Raw genomic sequence first — 15987 nt, 5'->3', positions numbered from 1 at the left:
TTTAACTGGGTTGCTACACAAACAGGCTATTTTAAAAGCTTAAAAACTCAGATGTGTGTGAAACTTTTATTTTTAACACTTTAAATAAATCTTAGAATTCCCAGAATAGTTTTTATGACTGTAGTGTAGTTTACTAATTGTAGTTTTTTCTTGTTTTTTTACACTTTGTGTACTTTTTAATGATGATGATATTTTTACTAGGTATTTGAGCTTAATTTACAACGATTAACTAGCTTTTTAAACTTTTAATGAACTTAGGCTGGTTTGATACAACTCAGACATTTTTGCTTTTTAAGTGACAACCATGTAAAAGACTAGTTACGAATAAGATATTTTATTTAAGTATTCTGGAATTAATCATATTAAAGAATTTTTTTAGCTCTTATAATACAAACAGGTATAAATTTTATTAAATTAACTAATTACTAAATTTTCTAATGATAAAAACTATTTAACACGCAAAAACTTTTTTTTGAAGTTAATATTCTTAGAAATATGAAAAAAGGGGTTGATAATATAACAAATATATAAAAGTAACTAATAAATTGTCTTTCAAGTTTTGTTTTTATAGAGAGTTAAATTGTATGTAAAATTACAAAAGTATTAAATTTAACTTAGTAAGTTCTTATGAAAGTACATAGTTTATTAACACTTAAGTGTATTAGTCAATGTAAATTTTATTCTAATTTTATTTAATTTAGTTCAAATAGTCATTCTTTGTATAGCTAAAACTTATTTAAAATGATAAGGTGAATAAAAGTAAAACTTTTCTCTAGAGTGACTAAAACTAAAACCAAAAGATTATTCAAATGTCACTATAACTAAAACTGCGGCCCGCGAAGACTATGTAAACTTGAAATTTGGCCCGCGACCACCAACTGCCTGCCGACCCCTGTAGTACAGTAAAAAATTAAAATTCTTATATTTGATTAAATTTTAATCAAATTTTAAAAGTATAATAAATTTATACTAATAGTATTTGGAAAATAAAAGACTATCTTATTTAATTGACACACAAATGTAAAAACAATTGTTAATGAAATCAAAATGTTTAATTTCTTAGTGACATCATTAATTTTGCCACAAACAAAGATTATTGTTTTGGTTTATATGTTCATGCAGTTTTTTTATTAAGTTTCAAATCAGTTATAAAAATTTAAAGTCGTGCAACTCGACTGTAACTTGAATTTGTATTTTTTAAATGAGCTGTGTTAAATGTTTTATCGTTCTAAAGGTTTTTTATGATGTTAAATTAATATTTACCACTAAAACAATTTCTAACCTATTTAGTTATAATGATAATTTTATGAATATAAATTTATACTAATAACTAAGTTGAATAAAACATAAGTTTCTTCAAAGTTTTAAGATACAAATTTGTTTTTTACAAATAAGTCTATTGATAATATTTTTAAAATAAAATTTCCTCATCAACCACAGATAATAGAAGGCTTATTAAAGTAAGTATATATGTTCCTAATAATGTTAAAAATAAATCAATAACTCAAATAAATATAAACTTTGGTCAAAGATTTTAAGCTATACAAATAAGGTTAATAGTAGAAAATATGCAACTAAAATTGGCTTTACTAACTTGTTCAAATTATTACTAATCATATTAAAGTATTATGCTCTATTTATAAATTTACGTTAAAGTATCTTTAACATTTAAATAATAGACTTTTAAATAAATGAACTTATTGATCATAGCATAGTAAATAGTAAGAGTTTATTTTGTTAACTTTAAATATAACACGGTACTATTGCTGTAAAGCTTTTTATAAAAATCACTTAACTATTTGTGTAGAAAATTTCTTAAAACAAAGCAAAATACTTAATACATTTTTTTAATATTTTAGTCTGTCATATAATTCATGTTAGCTAAATAGCAAATGTGTGCAGATATTTGTTTTGATTTGAAAAAAATTAGAAAAGTTATAAATAACTATTAAATTAGGTTTGCAAAATATATTAAAAAAAAAATTTATTGAATTCTCAAACTATTTTTAGGTAGAAAATATAAGCTAGCTAACAAAAATGTTTATTTGTTAATTGTTGTTCCAAGTATTAGTTAAAATTTTTCAGTAATTTATTATTTTGTCATTTTCATTCTTTGATGCTTAATGTATAGAAACCCAAATGGAAATATCTATATTTCATATTAAATTTAAATGCAACTGTTATTATATGCAAAACAAGTTTCCCATTAGTTTTAAACGTGTCGTTGATCTTCTCTATCAGACACGTAAAATTTTATATAAACAAACTTTAACTCCTTTCATTTTCAAGTCACAAACTTAGCATAAAAAAAAGTTTAAGTTCTAGATAAACTTTAAAATATTTATTTATTGTTTAACTTTTTCAGTAATATACTTGTTTCTAATTACTTAAATTGCAAAAGAAAATATTTATGAAAGAAATTACTTTTACTTGACGTCATATGTATAAAACAACAATTAAATAAATTTGCATTATGATTATAAATAGATATGGAAATTATACTCTACATGTTAATATATGAGCTTAGTTTTAAACGTGTCGTTGATCTTCTCTATCAGACACGTGAAATATATAAATACAAATATAGTTTTAAGGTAAAAGCTTATTAATATATAAAGTAAGTAATAAGTAGTAATAGCTTATTCGGTTGTAATAATTATTATGTTCAAGTAAAATTTAAAGCACTAAAGTTAAAGTAAACAGATATCTTTTAGTTTTTAAACATTCAGTAAAAGTTTTTCATAAACTTTTTAAAACAATAAAATTTTCTTTTACTAAGAGGAATCGCTTGATCTTTGAAAACTATAATTACATGCATAGTAAATTTTTGTACAGATCTTACTGCCTCTTTCAAAAATTATTTAAGTGTCAAAAAGTTCCTGTGTTACGCTTTAATTTGTATTCTTATAATGAGAAAAAATTAATAATTATTTAGAGAAATATTGTTTTTTTCAAGAAAAAATAAAAATTCCATAGCTTGAGTTGGGTCAAGGGTTATTTTGTGAGAATTTTAATAATTGACAAAAACACCATAAAACTAGTTAAAGTTAATATTACATTATTCTAACTTTCTTTTAAAGTTTAAATACTTGATTTTTTTTTATTTTCATTATTTGTAAATATATATATACCGCATAACTTTTTACCTTATATTTATACTTATATATATTTATTTTAGTTATAAAAAACTAAACATTTTATTCAAAAATATCTAAAACTTTTCTTTGAAGTTTAACTAAAAGTTATTGAACAGTAAAAATAGTCTATATTTTTGCTTCAGCTTTCTTTAATATATGTATTTTTTTTTAGCTTGTAATATTTTTTATTTTGATTCTTATTTTGTAGCATAAAACAAACTTTTGTACTATCGCAACCTAGGTGAACTTTTATAGTTTCAATAAAAATGTTTTTGTCAATAACATCTTCTTAATTTGACGTATCAATAAGATATGAATTATGACTGCAGTTTACTATCTTGTTTTACTTGAAGAGGTCGCAATTTTTTGTCGTAAATAAAAAATTTTGTTTACACACTTCTATTTAAATAAGCTCTTTACATTTTAGTAAATTCTACATTTTTTGTTAGAACAAATGATTATGTATGTATTAAGTTAATGAAACACTTGTTCAAACTATAAAATATATAAGTAAGAGAGATGCTTTTTTTAAGTGCTACTCCACAAAGCTTAATTCTTATTTGAAGTTTTTAAGTTTCAATTACGTATAGCAAAAACTTGGTTACATAATGATTAATATAAACAAATAAATATTTTGGCTAAGTCTTAAAATCTGTATATTAAAAATTATATTTTTTGTTATATTTGTCTCCAGAAAACTTCATAATAAACAATATTCGTTTAAATTACTTAGTGGCGTCAATCATTTTGAAACAAATATTTAACTTTAAAGTAACTTCAATAACAATTTAGAAATTACTTTAGCTTTCCAATGGAACATTTAAAAGTTTTTAACGTGTAGTTGATCATCTTAATCAAGCACGTAGTAATTGAGTTTAGTTCATAAATACTCGCAGCTTAAACTGGACAGATAGCAAATTTTTACAGCATTTGATATGATAAGTACTTATGTTACCATTTTTACTATGTATTTTAAGGTAACTCTTTTATATTTTTTATAAAAATGTTTTGATTAATAACAAAGTTAAAATTTTAAAAATTACTAAAAACTATATACAACTGTAACTTAAAGACGATATTTTTTTTTACTTTTCGAAATTTAGATACATTTTGAACATTGATGTTATAGAATCATTTCTAAGTAAAAACTAGCCATAAATTGTTTTATTAAATATAAATTGCTTATTCTTTTATGATCGTGATATACTCCAACTAACATTTAGAGTAAAACAAGTGTATTGTATTTTATTTACAAGGCTAATTAAATTATTAACCAGTTTAAAACAATTATAATTTAGTGTCTGTTGTAAACAGACGAGACAACCTTCAAAATTAAATGGCGATAAGACTACGAGGTAAAAAACTTTACAACGTTTTTTATACTTTAATATTGACAAGTATGGTTGTCTTTAGCTACACCTGATGTCATTAAACAAAAAAAAAACTTTTTTTAATGAAAAATAAAAGTGTTAAACTAATCTTTAAAACTTAATCACAATGACTTATTATGATAAAATAAATGTTATTTAAGTGCTCAAATAAATTTTTGCTTAAAATAACAACTTAGGCTTATTGACTTGTTTAAAGTTGTATGTAACAGCAATAATCAATATTGCCAAAAACAAAGTACACATCAACAAAGAAAAAAATATACTTAAAAATGTTACATTATGATTGATATTTGATTTATTTTGTACCCTTTTTTAAAGTTGTATTTTTGTTCTAATTTAAAAATATTAATACTTAAAAGTTAATTCGTTTAAATAGATAAGTTTTTGCTCTCTATAACTTTAAATCAATAATAATAGCATAATACAAATATTAAATTCATATTTTAATAGTAAAATCTTTAAAGAATCTAGTCTAGTTAACATTTTTCGTTACCATAGCTTTTAGTGTACGACTGTATATGTATGTTACACTGTACAAACCATATGTCGCTTTTTAGTAAAAATAATACTTTATCTAATTCAAATTCAAATGCAGAAAATTTATCTTCAGCAATGTATTAGATATCATAAGGTTTCTAGTTTAGACTTAATAAATGTATATAAGTCAATTGCCGGTATGATATAAAGACGTGTCTGATAAATCAACGACACGTTAAAAACTAAAATAATATAATAATACTCTTCTTTAACTTTAGCATTAAATTCATCACTTTCATATGACTTAAAATATTGTCGTTTATAACTCATTACGTAGTTAAACTTAAAAAAAATTATGACTTATAAACATCGTAAAATTAAAACCAATTTTGATACTTATTAAGAACACTTTTTTTCAAATCAATAGTGCTTAAGTGTTAGTATAAATTGCTGCTTAAATAATAATTCAAGATTATGGGTTGTTTCAAATTGTATGTTACAACACATATTTAAACCTATAAACTTAAGTTGATAAGAAAAAACCACGTATGCACTAAGTAAAATAAATACTTTTAGTTAAACTATTTTTAGTTATTTCTAGAAAAGGACAAAATAAATTCAAAAATATGTAAGATTTATTTAATTTTTATTTTAACAGTAATTAAAACGAAAAACAGAAGTGTTTATAATTGTTGAACAACTTTAAGAATCATTTAGAAAATGTACCTATACAAGAAAAATTGTAACTTATTGATTGAAATTTTAGTAAAAGTTTAAATGTCATAGGTTAGATTTTAAGAAAGCAAAAAATTTATATTTAACTTATTTACTAAATAAGTTTTTAAACAAAATTTATTTTAACAAGTCTTTAAAAAAAATACAGCTTTTATATAATTGAAACGCATTAGTGCTTAAATTTTACACCTAATTAATGTCATCAGATCTTAATCAACATACTTAGCGTTTTACGTTTTTGTTTTTATTAGGCATTTCTAAACATTACCTTACAAACTTGTATGTAACTTGGGTATACAATAATAATTAAAAATCTATTTCAAAGTTATATGTATGTACTTTTTTCTCATCTGTTCAGTGGTTATTAGTATATTATGTAAACATTATTTTTAGCTTTAGAAGTGGATCTTATTGTTCTAAAACTTTCATAAAGTTATAAACGATTCAAGCTACAGACGATTTAGTATATAAATACTTACTAATTATAACAATTTTTGTTCAAACTTATTTGCTAATTATCTGAATCTAAAGTTACTACAACAAGTAAGTTTTTATTATAATATTATTATATTATATATGTTTAAGTAATGAAAACTTAACTTACTGTCATTTCAAAATTGAGTAAACAAGAATCGAGCAACGAACTATCAGTTGAAATGAACTTTGTGACCGACACCAAGTTTTAGGTGGTACCTGTAACTTTTTACCTATTTTAATTTAGGTAAGTATTTTAGATTAACTATAAAAAACATTTAGCCATCTGGAATATAAGAAAACTTATTTCAAGTATAAACTAAGTATTAAAATTTAGTTATTTTTAAATACAAACAAAGTAATTTCTGCTACTAATAAATCAAGTAATATTATATATTTAAAAATATTATTTTTGAAATGTTTACACTCGGAATAATAAACATTTATGGACATTTAATATTACAAAAACAGTTTTTGGAAACAAGTTGTGATACTTTTGCAAATGTTTTATAATTTTTATTTTAAATAATGAATTTTCTCAGAAAATTTTAATGATTTATAGTTTATAGCAAAATTTCCAAGCTACATATTTGACTTAGGTTTTTACAAAAAAATAAGTATTTATTAAATAAGCAAAATGAGAAAGTAAATTTGAAATTTTGGTTCTTATAATTTAAAAATTTTCCGCTGTAATGTTCAGGTTCATTGTATCTATCATCAAAAGCATTTGAGTTAAGTTTTGACGTTTAACCTTAAACTTCATATTCAAAATAAATGATTTTTAAATTTATATTATTTTTCAAAATATCTTTTTAAACCTAATTAAATTTTAGTTGTACTTAAACTGATTTAAAAAAGATATTTATTATAGTTAAACTATTTTGGAAGAAACTATATTTGACATTAAAAATGCAATGTATTTGTTTTAAACCAATAAATCATGTAATTAAAGTTGTTTTATTAATTTTGCTATGGATAATTTGTTATGTAATGTACCTATTTGTTTTTATTTATATTTTCGAATGAAAGTAATCTTAGTATTTACTTGATTTATTAGATAGTTTAATTTTTTCCTCAGCGTCATATGCATAAAAACGTAAGTGTTTTATAAATTGTATAGCATCTGTATTCACATATTTAAGTCAATTTTAAATTTACTTTTAAACCTGTTGTTGATCTCTACATCAGACACATATAAAGTTGAATAGAAAAGTTGTTGATTTTTTCCGAATCGATATACAAATAAACTATTTACAAATGAGCTATTTCTTTAAGCACGTAAATTAGAAAAATTAAAATCATTTTTATAAGAGGCTACTAAAAATTATTCAAAATAAAAACTATATTTAAAACTTTTTCTAATATTTTATACTAATTTTGTTAAACATATGAATGTTACATAAACTAATTTATTTAAAAAATATATTAAACTGTATACTTTAAAAGTTTAAAAAAATAATAATTGACATCAGCAAAAAGACTAAAACGCCCACAACGTTTGCAAAACATACCAAAAAATATTTAAATAATGGTCGTCATTCATACGTTTGTGAAAATATTGGGTTAGTATTTATGTGTAAAATTTTATGTAGTTTATATTATCTGTAATTTTTTATTTTTTACGTTATAAATATTTAGTTTTAAGTTTTATCAAAATAAAAATTGGTAAATAATTTAATATTTGAAAACAATAATATCAAACCTAATAAAACAAGTTTTTGAACGCACGTGTTTAGACTTTAGTTAAATTTTTATTGGTACTAAATTTATTTCAAAATTAACTTTTGTTGCTTTATCTAGAAAAACAATAAATGACTTGCAAAACAATTTAGAGTTTACTGAAATATCTGTATTACACGACGTCATTAAATTTTCTCTAAAAAAACTAGTTTGTGACTATTTTTTTAATAATTAGCTATATATAGATGTAATTACTTATATTACTTATTTTTAAGTCGTACTATTTGACTATAATTTAATTTTTCTACTGCGATGTAAACTATTATTAGCGTTTTTAACAATTCGTTTGTGTTATTATTGTTAACAAGCTTAAAAAGCAATTAAATTTTTATAAAAAGCTTTCATTAAATTTTATTTTTAAAGTATTTTTAACTGATCATTTTGTGTTAGATAAAATTAATGTTTAGGTTTTAATTAGTTTTTATTTAGTTATAGATTTATTAAAACAATTAAATTCAAAAGCAATTTTTGTAAAACGACATGTATTTACAGCACAATAAGTTCTAATCTTTTAAGTTATTACATATAATTACAAAAAGTGTTTTTGTTTTTAGTTTAACATTTGCTATTAGTTTTAGATTGTTTAAATTTGTTTATGTATTTTTATAATATACTATGACTATTTCCAAAATGCCAATAAGAGTTGTAAGCAAAACGTAACTCGTTGAAAATAATGAAAACATTTTATTTAATATTTATTATTAAACTATGACATAAACAAAACACAAATAATAGTGTGTAGCTTTATTCAGTATGTATTACAAAGTTTCTATGTACATAAGCACAACTAAACAACATTTTACCCATTTAATTATAATTATAATATAACTTGCAATAACCTTACTAAAATAACTGTAATACTACTTATGCTGTCATTAATATTAAAACTGTATATATTTGTTTTTAAAATGTTTATTCTTTATTAGTAATCCTTTACGTGTTTATTAAAAGTTTTAACTTTAAAGGAAATTTAGTTGTTATTTAAAATTTAGCTAAGGTTAAAAACAATTTTGTAATAATTTACTTTTTGTTTATTAAAAATCTGAAAGTATGGTTTTAGTATCAGGATTTCTGGATTTAACAGATAATAAAGTTACATTTATTACCAAAATTCAATTTTTTAATTTAATTGAAAATTTATTCGTTTCAAGCAATAGAAAACATACAACTATTATGAATACATAAATAAGAAATTGTATATACAACTGTATAACTATATAAAGGTTTTGTTATACGTGTATAAATTACTAAATACATAGTAATAGGCTGTATAAATAAATAATATATTTCCTTTTTCAGTGTAAGTTTAAGTTTTTGCTACTTACGATTTTTAAAACAGAAATAAAATATATTAAACTTTAAAATGCGTTTCCATGACCTCATCAAAGATAAAAGCAAGCGTAAGTGAGTAACTTAATGATAAATTTATTGTGTACTTATATTCAATAAAACTAGCATCTTTATTTTAGTTTTTAGCGTGTCATTGATACTTTACATCAGACATGTATATCAAATAACAAAATCAACATAAATATAGCTAAAAATTTATAACAAGAGCATAACATACTTAAAACTTAATTTTTTATGTTACGGTAATTGTAAAACAAATTTTAATTTGTTTGTAATCAAAACAAGCTTAAGAAAAAAACTTATGACTTTTAAGAGTATTAAAATATTGATACACAAGATGTATAAAAATAATATAGCACAAGTTTTGTAAATAAAATTTTAAATCATCTGTGACAAAATGATGAACATAAGACAAAGTAAAAAGGCATTTAAGTTTGTAAGTAACTTTCAGCAGCATGAACTATTTTTAAATCTACAATAACACGTTTAGTATTATACTTTTAATATATGAAGTAAATATTTCTTAAACATTTAATTTTATAAAAAACTGTACTATAAAAATATTTCCAATACCTGAATAAATAGTATCATTCATAAAAACTTCAATTTAAAACAAATTTGTGAGCTGGGGTTATTTGAAAACTTAAAAATAGTAATTTTTATTTTGGTAAAACATTGTTGTTGTAAACGTTTCTATTGTCATAAGTTTTATTATAACAAAAATATAACAGTGTTTTTGTTATGCTTTGTCTATTTATAATAAAACACACTTTATTAATATTACTTTAAAGTTTTTCAATAAATGTTTACGTGTTCGATATACAAACCCATTAACACTATAAACACGAAAAACTTAACTATCTAATAATCAGAAAATATTGGTTTAAAAAAAAAATTCTATTAGGTGGAAAACAAATTATAAAAAAATAAAACAAACATCACAAAAATTTCAATAATTATGTTAATGTATTGAAAATACACATGCTCTAATTATGAATAATTATTACTTAAATTTGCTTTTACTTAAAAACATTTATACAAAGTTAATACTATTATGAAGATTGAATAATTATATTATTACGTAATCTAAATTTAGTTATAAAGATAATAAGAAGCTAACTAGTCTAGAATTTATAATAAATAACAAATAACAACAAAACACAAACATCAGCTTTACTTTAAAAAAATAAGTACAGCGCATATATTATATAAATAATCTTTTTTAACCAAAGTAGTTTTTAATGTGTTTGATATGTTACATCATACACGTATTTACATTATAACAATAGCTATATACAACGACTTATTTTTTGAATTTTAGTTAATAAGCTTTAGTAGTTGTAGTTATATATATTTCATTAATGTTATTTTTGGTAGTTTTACCTAAATTTTCACAAATGGTAACTTTTTCCTATACCCCAATTTTTTTCAGAATTCTAAACCCTATCAAATAACTTTTAAAACTTTGAAATAACCTTAGGTAGTTTTATGTAAACAATAACAATATAGTTAATTTAAAATCACATTAATTGTTACATGTCTATTGTAAAAAGTCAATAACACGTTAATAAATAAGTCACAAAATGTTCTCTTAAATAAAATTTTAGTTCTTTTGCCTATAGTTTTAACATGACATATACGGTTGTCGTTTACATATGATTTATTCAAGCTAAAATAATGCAAGTTTTTGAAAAGTATAATTCACTGAACGTAGTTTTTGATATTAGTTAGATCGACATATAGTAAAAAAATAAGGAATTTAGGACATAGAATAAAAATTTGTTTAAAAAAGTAACTTAGTCCTTTGACCTCTTTTAAACTATCGATATTGTAAACTTGTAATCATACTTTTATATTAACTTCAACAAAATAAACAAAGTAAACAAATAAAAACCAAAAACTGTTTTTCTATAAATAAGCAAATTATAACCAGCTAAGATATTTTAACTTATAATTATATCAAATTAAGTAGTAACATAACTGTTTTGGACCTTTCAAGCAATTCTTTTAAAGACTTTGAAAGTGTCTTATAAAAAATTGTAATACTTTGCATTTCTACTTTAAGTAATATTGTTGAAAATGTAGGCTTGCTTTTCAAAAAACAAAAACAGAAATCTTTTGTCTTTTACTGACGAGCTCATTAAGCAAAACTTAATTTTAAATATAAACTTTTAACAAAAAAAAGTTAATACATTATTAAATTATAGGAGTACTTAATACATCTTAGACCAGATTAATTTCTTCAAAACTCAACTGACATAGTTAGCAGGGGCCATCCTTATGTGATAAGACACAGTTTTGTTCTGTTTTTTTTTATAATGAACTACTAAACTTTATTTTATTATTTTGGAATTTCACATCGTTTTTTTAATGTTATAACCTGGCTTTAAAATTGCAAGATATTATTATATAGATGTGTAAATATATTTATTTGTATATATTACATTACACTCTTAGCTTTTTTTTTTTATTTTATTTTGCTGATACAACCACTAAGTAAATTATAACTTAATTCTAAGATGCACACCAACAGTTTAGTTCTCTAAAATTTTTGCTAAGATTTATTTTTTTAATACGTTACTGTTATATAACTACAAAGTTTCATCAGATGTTAATGTATTTATTTTTATGACTTTCTTAGATACCGTTAATATTTAATTTTTGTATTTTTAAGTCGTACAACACGATTGTAATTTACAGTTTTTTAAGACTTTTTGTGCCAACTACCAGTTATAATAGTGAGTAAAGACCATAAACACCAAGAAAAAGTAGTTATTTTAAACAAATTGTTGAAAACGATGTTTTTCATAGAAACATTAAAAGTTTGTATTAAATCTTAGCAGACATTAGTATTGGTTTCTTTTAAACTTCAGTTTTTAATTAGCTAACTTTTAATTAAGTAATTTAAGCAATTCCTAACTTTTGATTTATTAGGTTGCACGATCTTAATATATTAAAATCTGTTGAAAAATTTTTAGTCCTCAAACATAACTTTATATTTAAATCAAATCATGAAAAGCTCTGGATCATCAAAACTTCTTGAGCTTTTATTCGCTTACAAAACTAAACTTAGATAGCATAAAAATAACAATCTTTAATGTTATAAAAAGTAATCAGTAAATAAGTCAAATAAGTATTATCAATATAAAGTTGTACTTTGTTAATTTTGTTAAGTTATTAGTAAACATTTTAGCTTATAATTTCGGTTATGTTTTAATTCATTTAAAATATCTACTTAAGTTAATAATTTGAAGTTTGATATATATTATTTGTTAAAGAATAATCAAAAAAAAAGTTTATAACAACATAAATATTAAAATACATTTGCTTTTTTGGAAAAGTTTTTTAACAAATCAATTCCCTAGCATTATCAGAAGTATTTAAAACATGGAAAACATCTTATGCAATTCCAGTATATAAAAACGGTAACAACAGCGTCCCATTCAATTATAGGTCAATATCCCTAACAAGTTTAAGATAACAATAAGATATAAGATAACTATTTAAGATAACAATAAGTAAAATATCAATACGATTAAGTTATTTAGTTGAATTTTTATTTCATGTTAGTGTTTTAAAAGTTTAATGAAAACAATTATATTATTTATTTAATTCTATGAAATAGTTCTTAATAATATTAAGAACCACTAAAAGATACTTTTTTATATAAGTGAAAATAAAATAAATACTTTTTAATTTCATACCAACAGATTTGAATAAACTCAAATAATACCTTTATGTCAACGTTACTGTAGTACTAAGTTTAAAATTAAAAAAAATATTCAGTTACAAAATATACAATGATAATTCGATTAAATTTTTTGTATATTGCGATAAATGTGTGTAAAAGTACTTAGTAATAATATCTTAAATCAAATTTTAGTGCGTTATTATTATTTTTATTGTTAAAAAAACTTACAAAAAGTGTAACAAAGTAGAAAATAAAGTACAAAAGATTATAAGTAAGACTACACGACTTACTTCTGACAAAGTTTTTTTAGTTGATAAAAACTTTACAATAAAAAAATTTAGAGTGAGAAAGAAAAACATAAATTTGTTTGTGATAGACAATATTGCAAATTACATATCTTTAAATTAACGTTTTTACAAATTTTTAAATTTACAATTATTAAATATCTACAAAAAATATAGCAGATGTTCCGATAAAAATTGAGATTTTTTTGTTTAAAAAAAAATAAATTAATTAAGTGATACAAATTTTGTTATGTTAATTTTTGGACTACATCATAAACAGTCGCTTAAGTGTATATGTACCAAAAGCCGCTTGTTTTAATCTTTACAGTGGTTTTTCGTAACTATGGCTACCTGATGAAAACTCTCAACGTTTCAAATGTAATCTATTTTATATTTTATTTGATATTTCTATGGTTTAATGGTATTTCATAATTACAATGTTTATTTAAGTATTTTATTCACATTAATAAGTAGAACACAAAAAAAATTGAAAGTTTTTTAAAGTTTAAGAGTCAGGAACTACAAGCAGTTTTGTTTAAATAGTATTAGATTACGTTAATACATTTATCTAAATGATTTTGCTACAATTAATCTATTCAATATTTTTTTTTAGTTTTACAAAAATTACCTATTTGAAGTATTTTAAAGTTTTTTTAAACTTAAACACGAATAAGTGAAATTTTGAAAGTAACTTAAATTTACTTTAAAAATTATCTTTAATATGACTATATTACCTGATATATGAAGTTTATTTTAGTTTTATCACAATTTAAAAAGTTAACAGTTAGTTTTATCACAATTTAAATTATAACTGTAGTATACTAAAACTAAAATTAGTTTTTACCGCATTAATCTAATAAAAAAAAACAAATTCATTAATAGATAAATTGTTATTTTTAATTTAGTTACCAAAAACTAAATGAAGTATTAAGAGTAAGATAACTTTAACATAGTTGTTTTTTTTTTATATCAATAGCAGTAAAAAACTACAGTAACAACAATGAAGATTTTAGAAAAAACAGTGAAATATTTGAAACTACACGAGCGCCAAATTTTTTGTTCTAAATTAAAAATAAAAAACCTTAAAAATTCAGTGACGTCAAGCGCATACTAATGCAAATCACTGCTTACTACACATTTACTTATTTTTACGTAATTCGGTTTACTTTAGCAGTTTTTCTATTTGCAGTATTTTTAAGTCGTATACCACGACTAAAGAAAAATATCTGCTTTTTTAGTTTATGATTATTTTATTTGATTTAATTGACTTGCAACTAGTAAACAATATTAATCAAAACCTATCCACATTTTTAGTATATATCATCATTGTTTAACTTTTAAATGGTATACCGTACAACTAAGTCTAAGTTATTGTATTTTATCATGTGTTATATTTGTACTTTCCGTTAAAAAAAAAAAAAACTTTAACAATCAAATTCTTTTGAAATACCTATCTTTTGTTGAAAATAACTTTAATGGTACTATGTTAGTTTTGAACGTGCCAATTATATGTTACATCAAGCATTTTATATTGTTTTAATTAACATGGCTTAACATTAAAAAAATCAGAATAAGTTAGCGCGTTACTACAAATTAAACTAACTATTTACAACTTTGCAAAATCATCACCACTTATTTTATACTGGTTTTAGAATAGATTAAAAACTTACTACTGTTAGATTTTTAATGTATTCAAAAAAAGTATATTTATTGTCGCAGAATTTTTGCACTAATTTTTTCATTTTAATATTTAATTTTACATGTTTACTTTTAAAACATTTCGAACGATTTTTTATATTTAATCTGTTTTAGTTTTAAACACCATAATGATTCTTTTAAACTTTATTATTTTAGTCCTTTTATTTGATATTGAAAATAAAAATTGAAATATTTATACTTATTAGCATATTTTTTTGCTGCAGAAGGTCATTTAAAAGACGCACTATTAAGGTTAAGTAAAACTACACAGCCGCTTACAACTTTATTTGAATTAACCAAGCTTTGTAGTATTTGTTAATCAATGATGCCAATGATATATTCATACAAACACCAGCCTGTTTTATTTGTATAAATTCTTAGGTAAATTACATAATGCCTATAAATTGCTCGCGCAAATTTTTAAGTCGTACAACGCGACTGTTTGTTAATGTTTGTTTTATTCATTAGTAAAAAACTTACATTATAATTATTTGTAGTTAAATGATGAATAATTTTGCTCAATAATTTATAATATTAGAAAGTTTATTTTAGAAGTTACAACATTTTGTATATTTTACTATTGCAACTTCTGTATTTTTTAGATTAATTCACAATGCCAAAAGTAGTCAATATAATTTTTAAAATAGTTTAGGCGGTTTTATATTAATGACACATTACAAGTTAAAAAGCAAGAAATTTTTAGTTGCGTTGTCACAAATACAGTATTCAAAATTTCATCCATTAATTTGTTGCTTTTTTATTACTTAAGTAAGAATTTCAAATAATTTTACTAAAAATTTAAAATATTTGATATTTTAGTTTTGTTTTTATTTTAATATCTCGTGAAGATCAATAAGAAAAAAAAAAGATAGATTAAAGAAAAAGTATTAAGTCATCAGGATATCTGTTACTAAACAAGCAAAACTAAGTAAATAATTTTTTTATTAATAATCTTCTGAACAATAAGTTTTTAGTGACAATTATTTTTTTATTAAACAAAAAAGCATATT

This window comes from Thalia democratica, chromosome 3, assembly GCF_965202585.1.
Source record: "Thalia democratica chromosome 3, ktThaDemo2.hap1.1, whole genome shotgun sequence".
In the NCBI taxonomy this organism is placed as follows: domain Eukaryota; kingdom Metazoa; phylum Chordata; class Thaliacea; order Salpida; family Salpidae; genus Thalia; species Thalia democratica.
Note: the sequence above shows the minus strand (reverse complement) of the source record.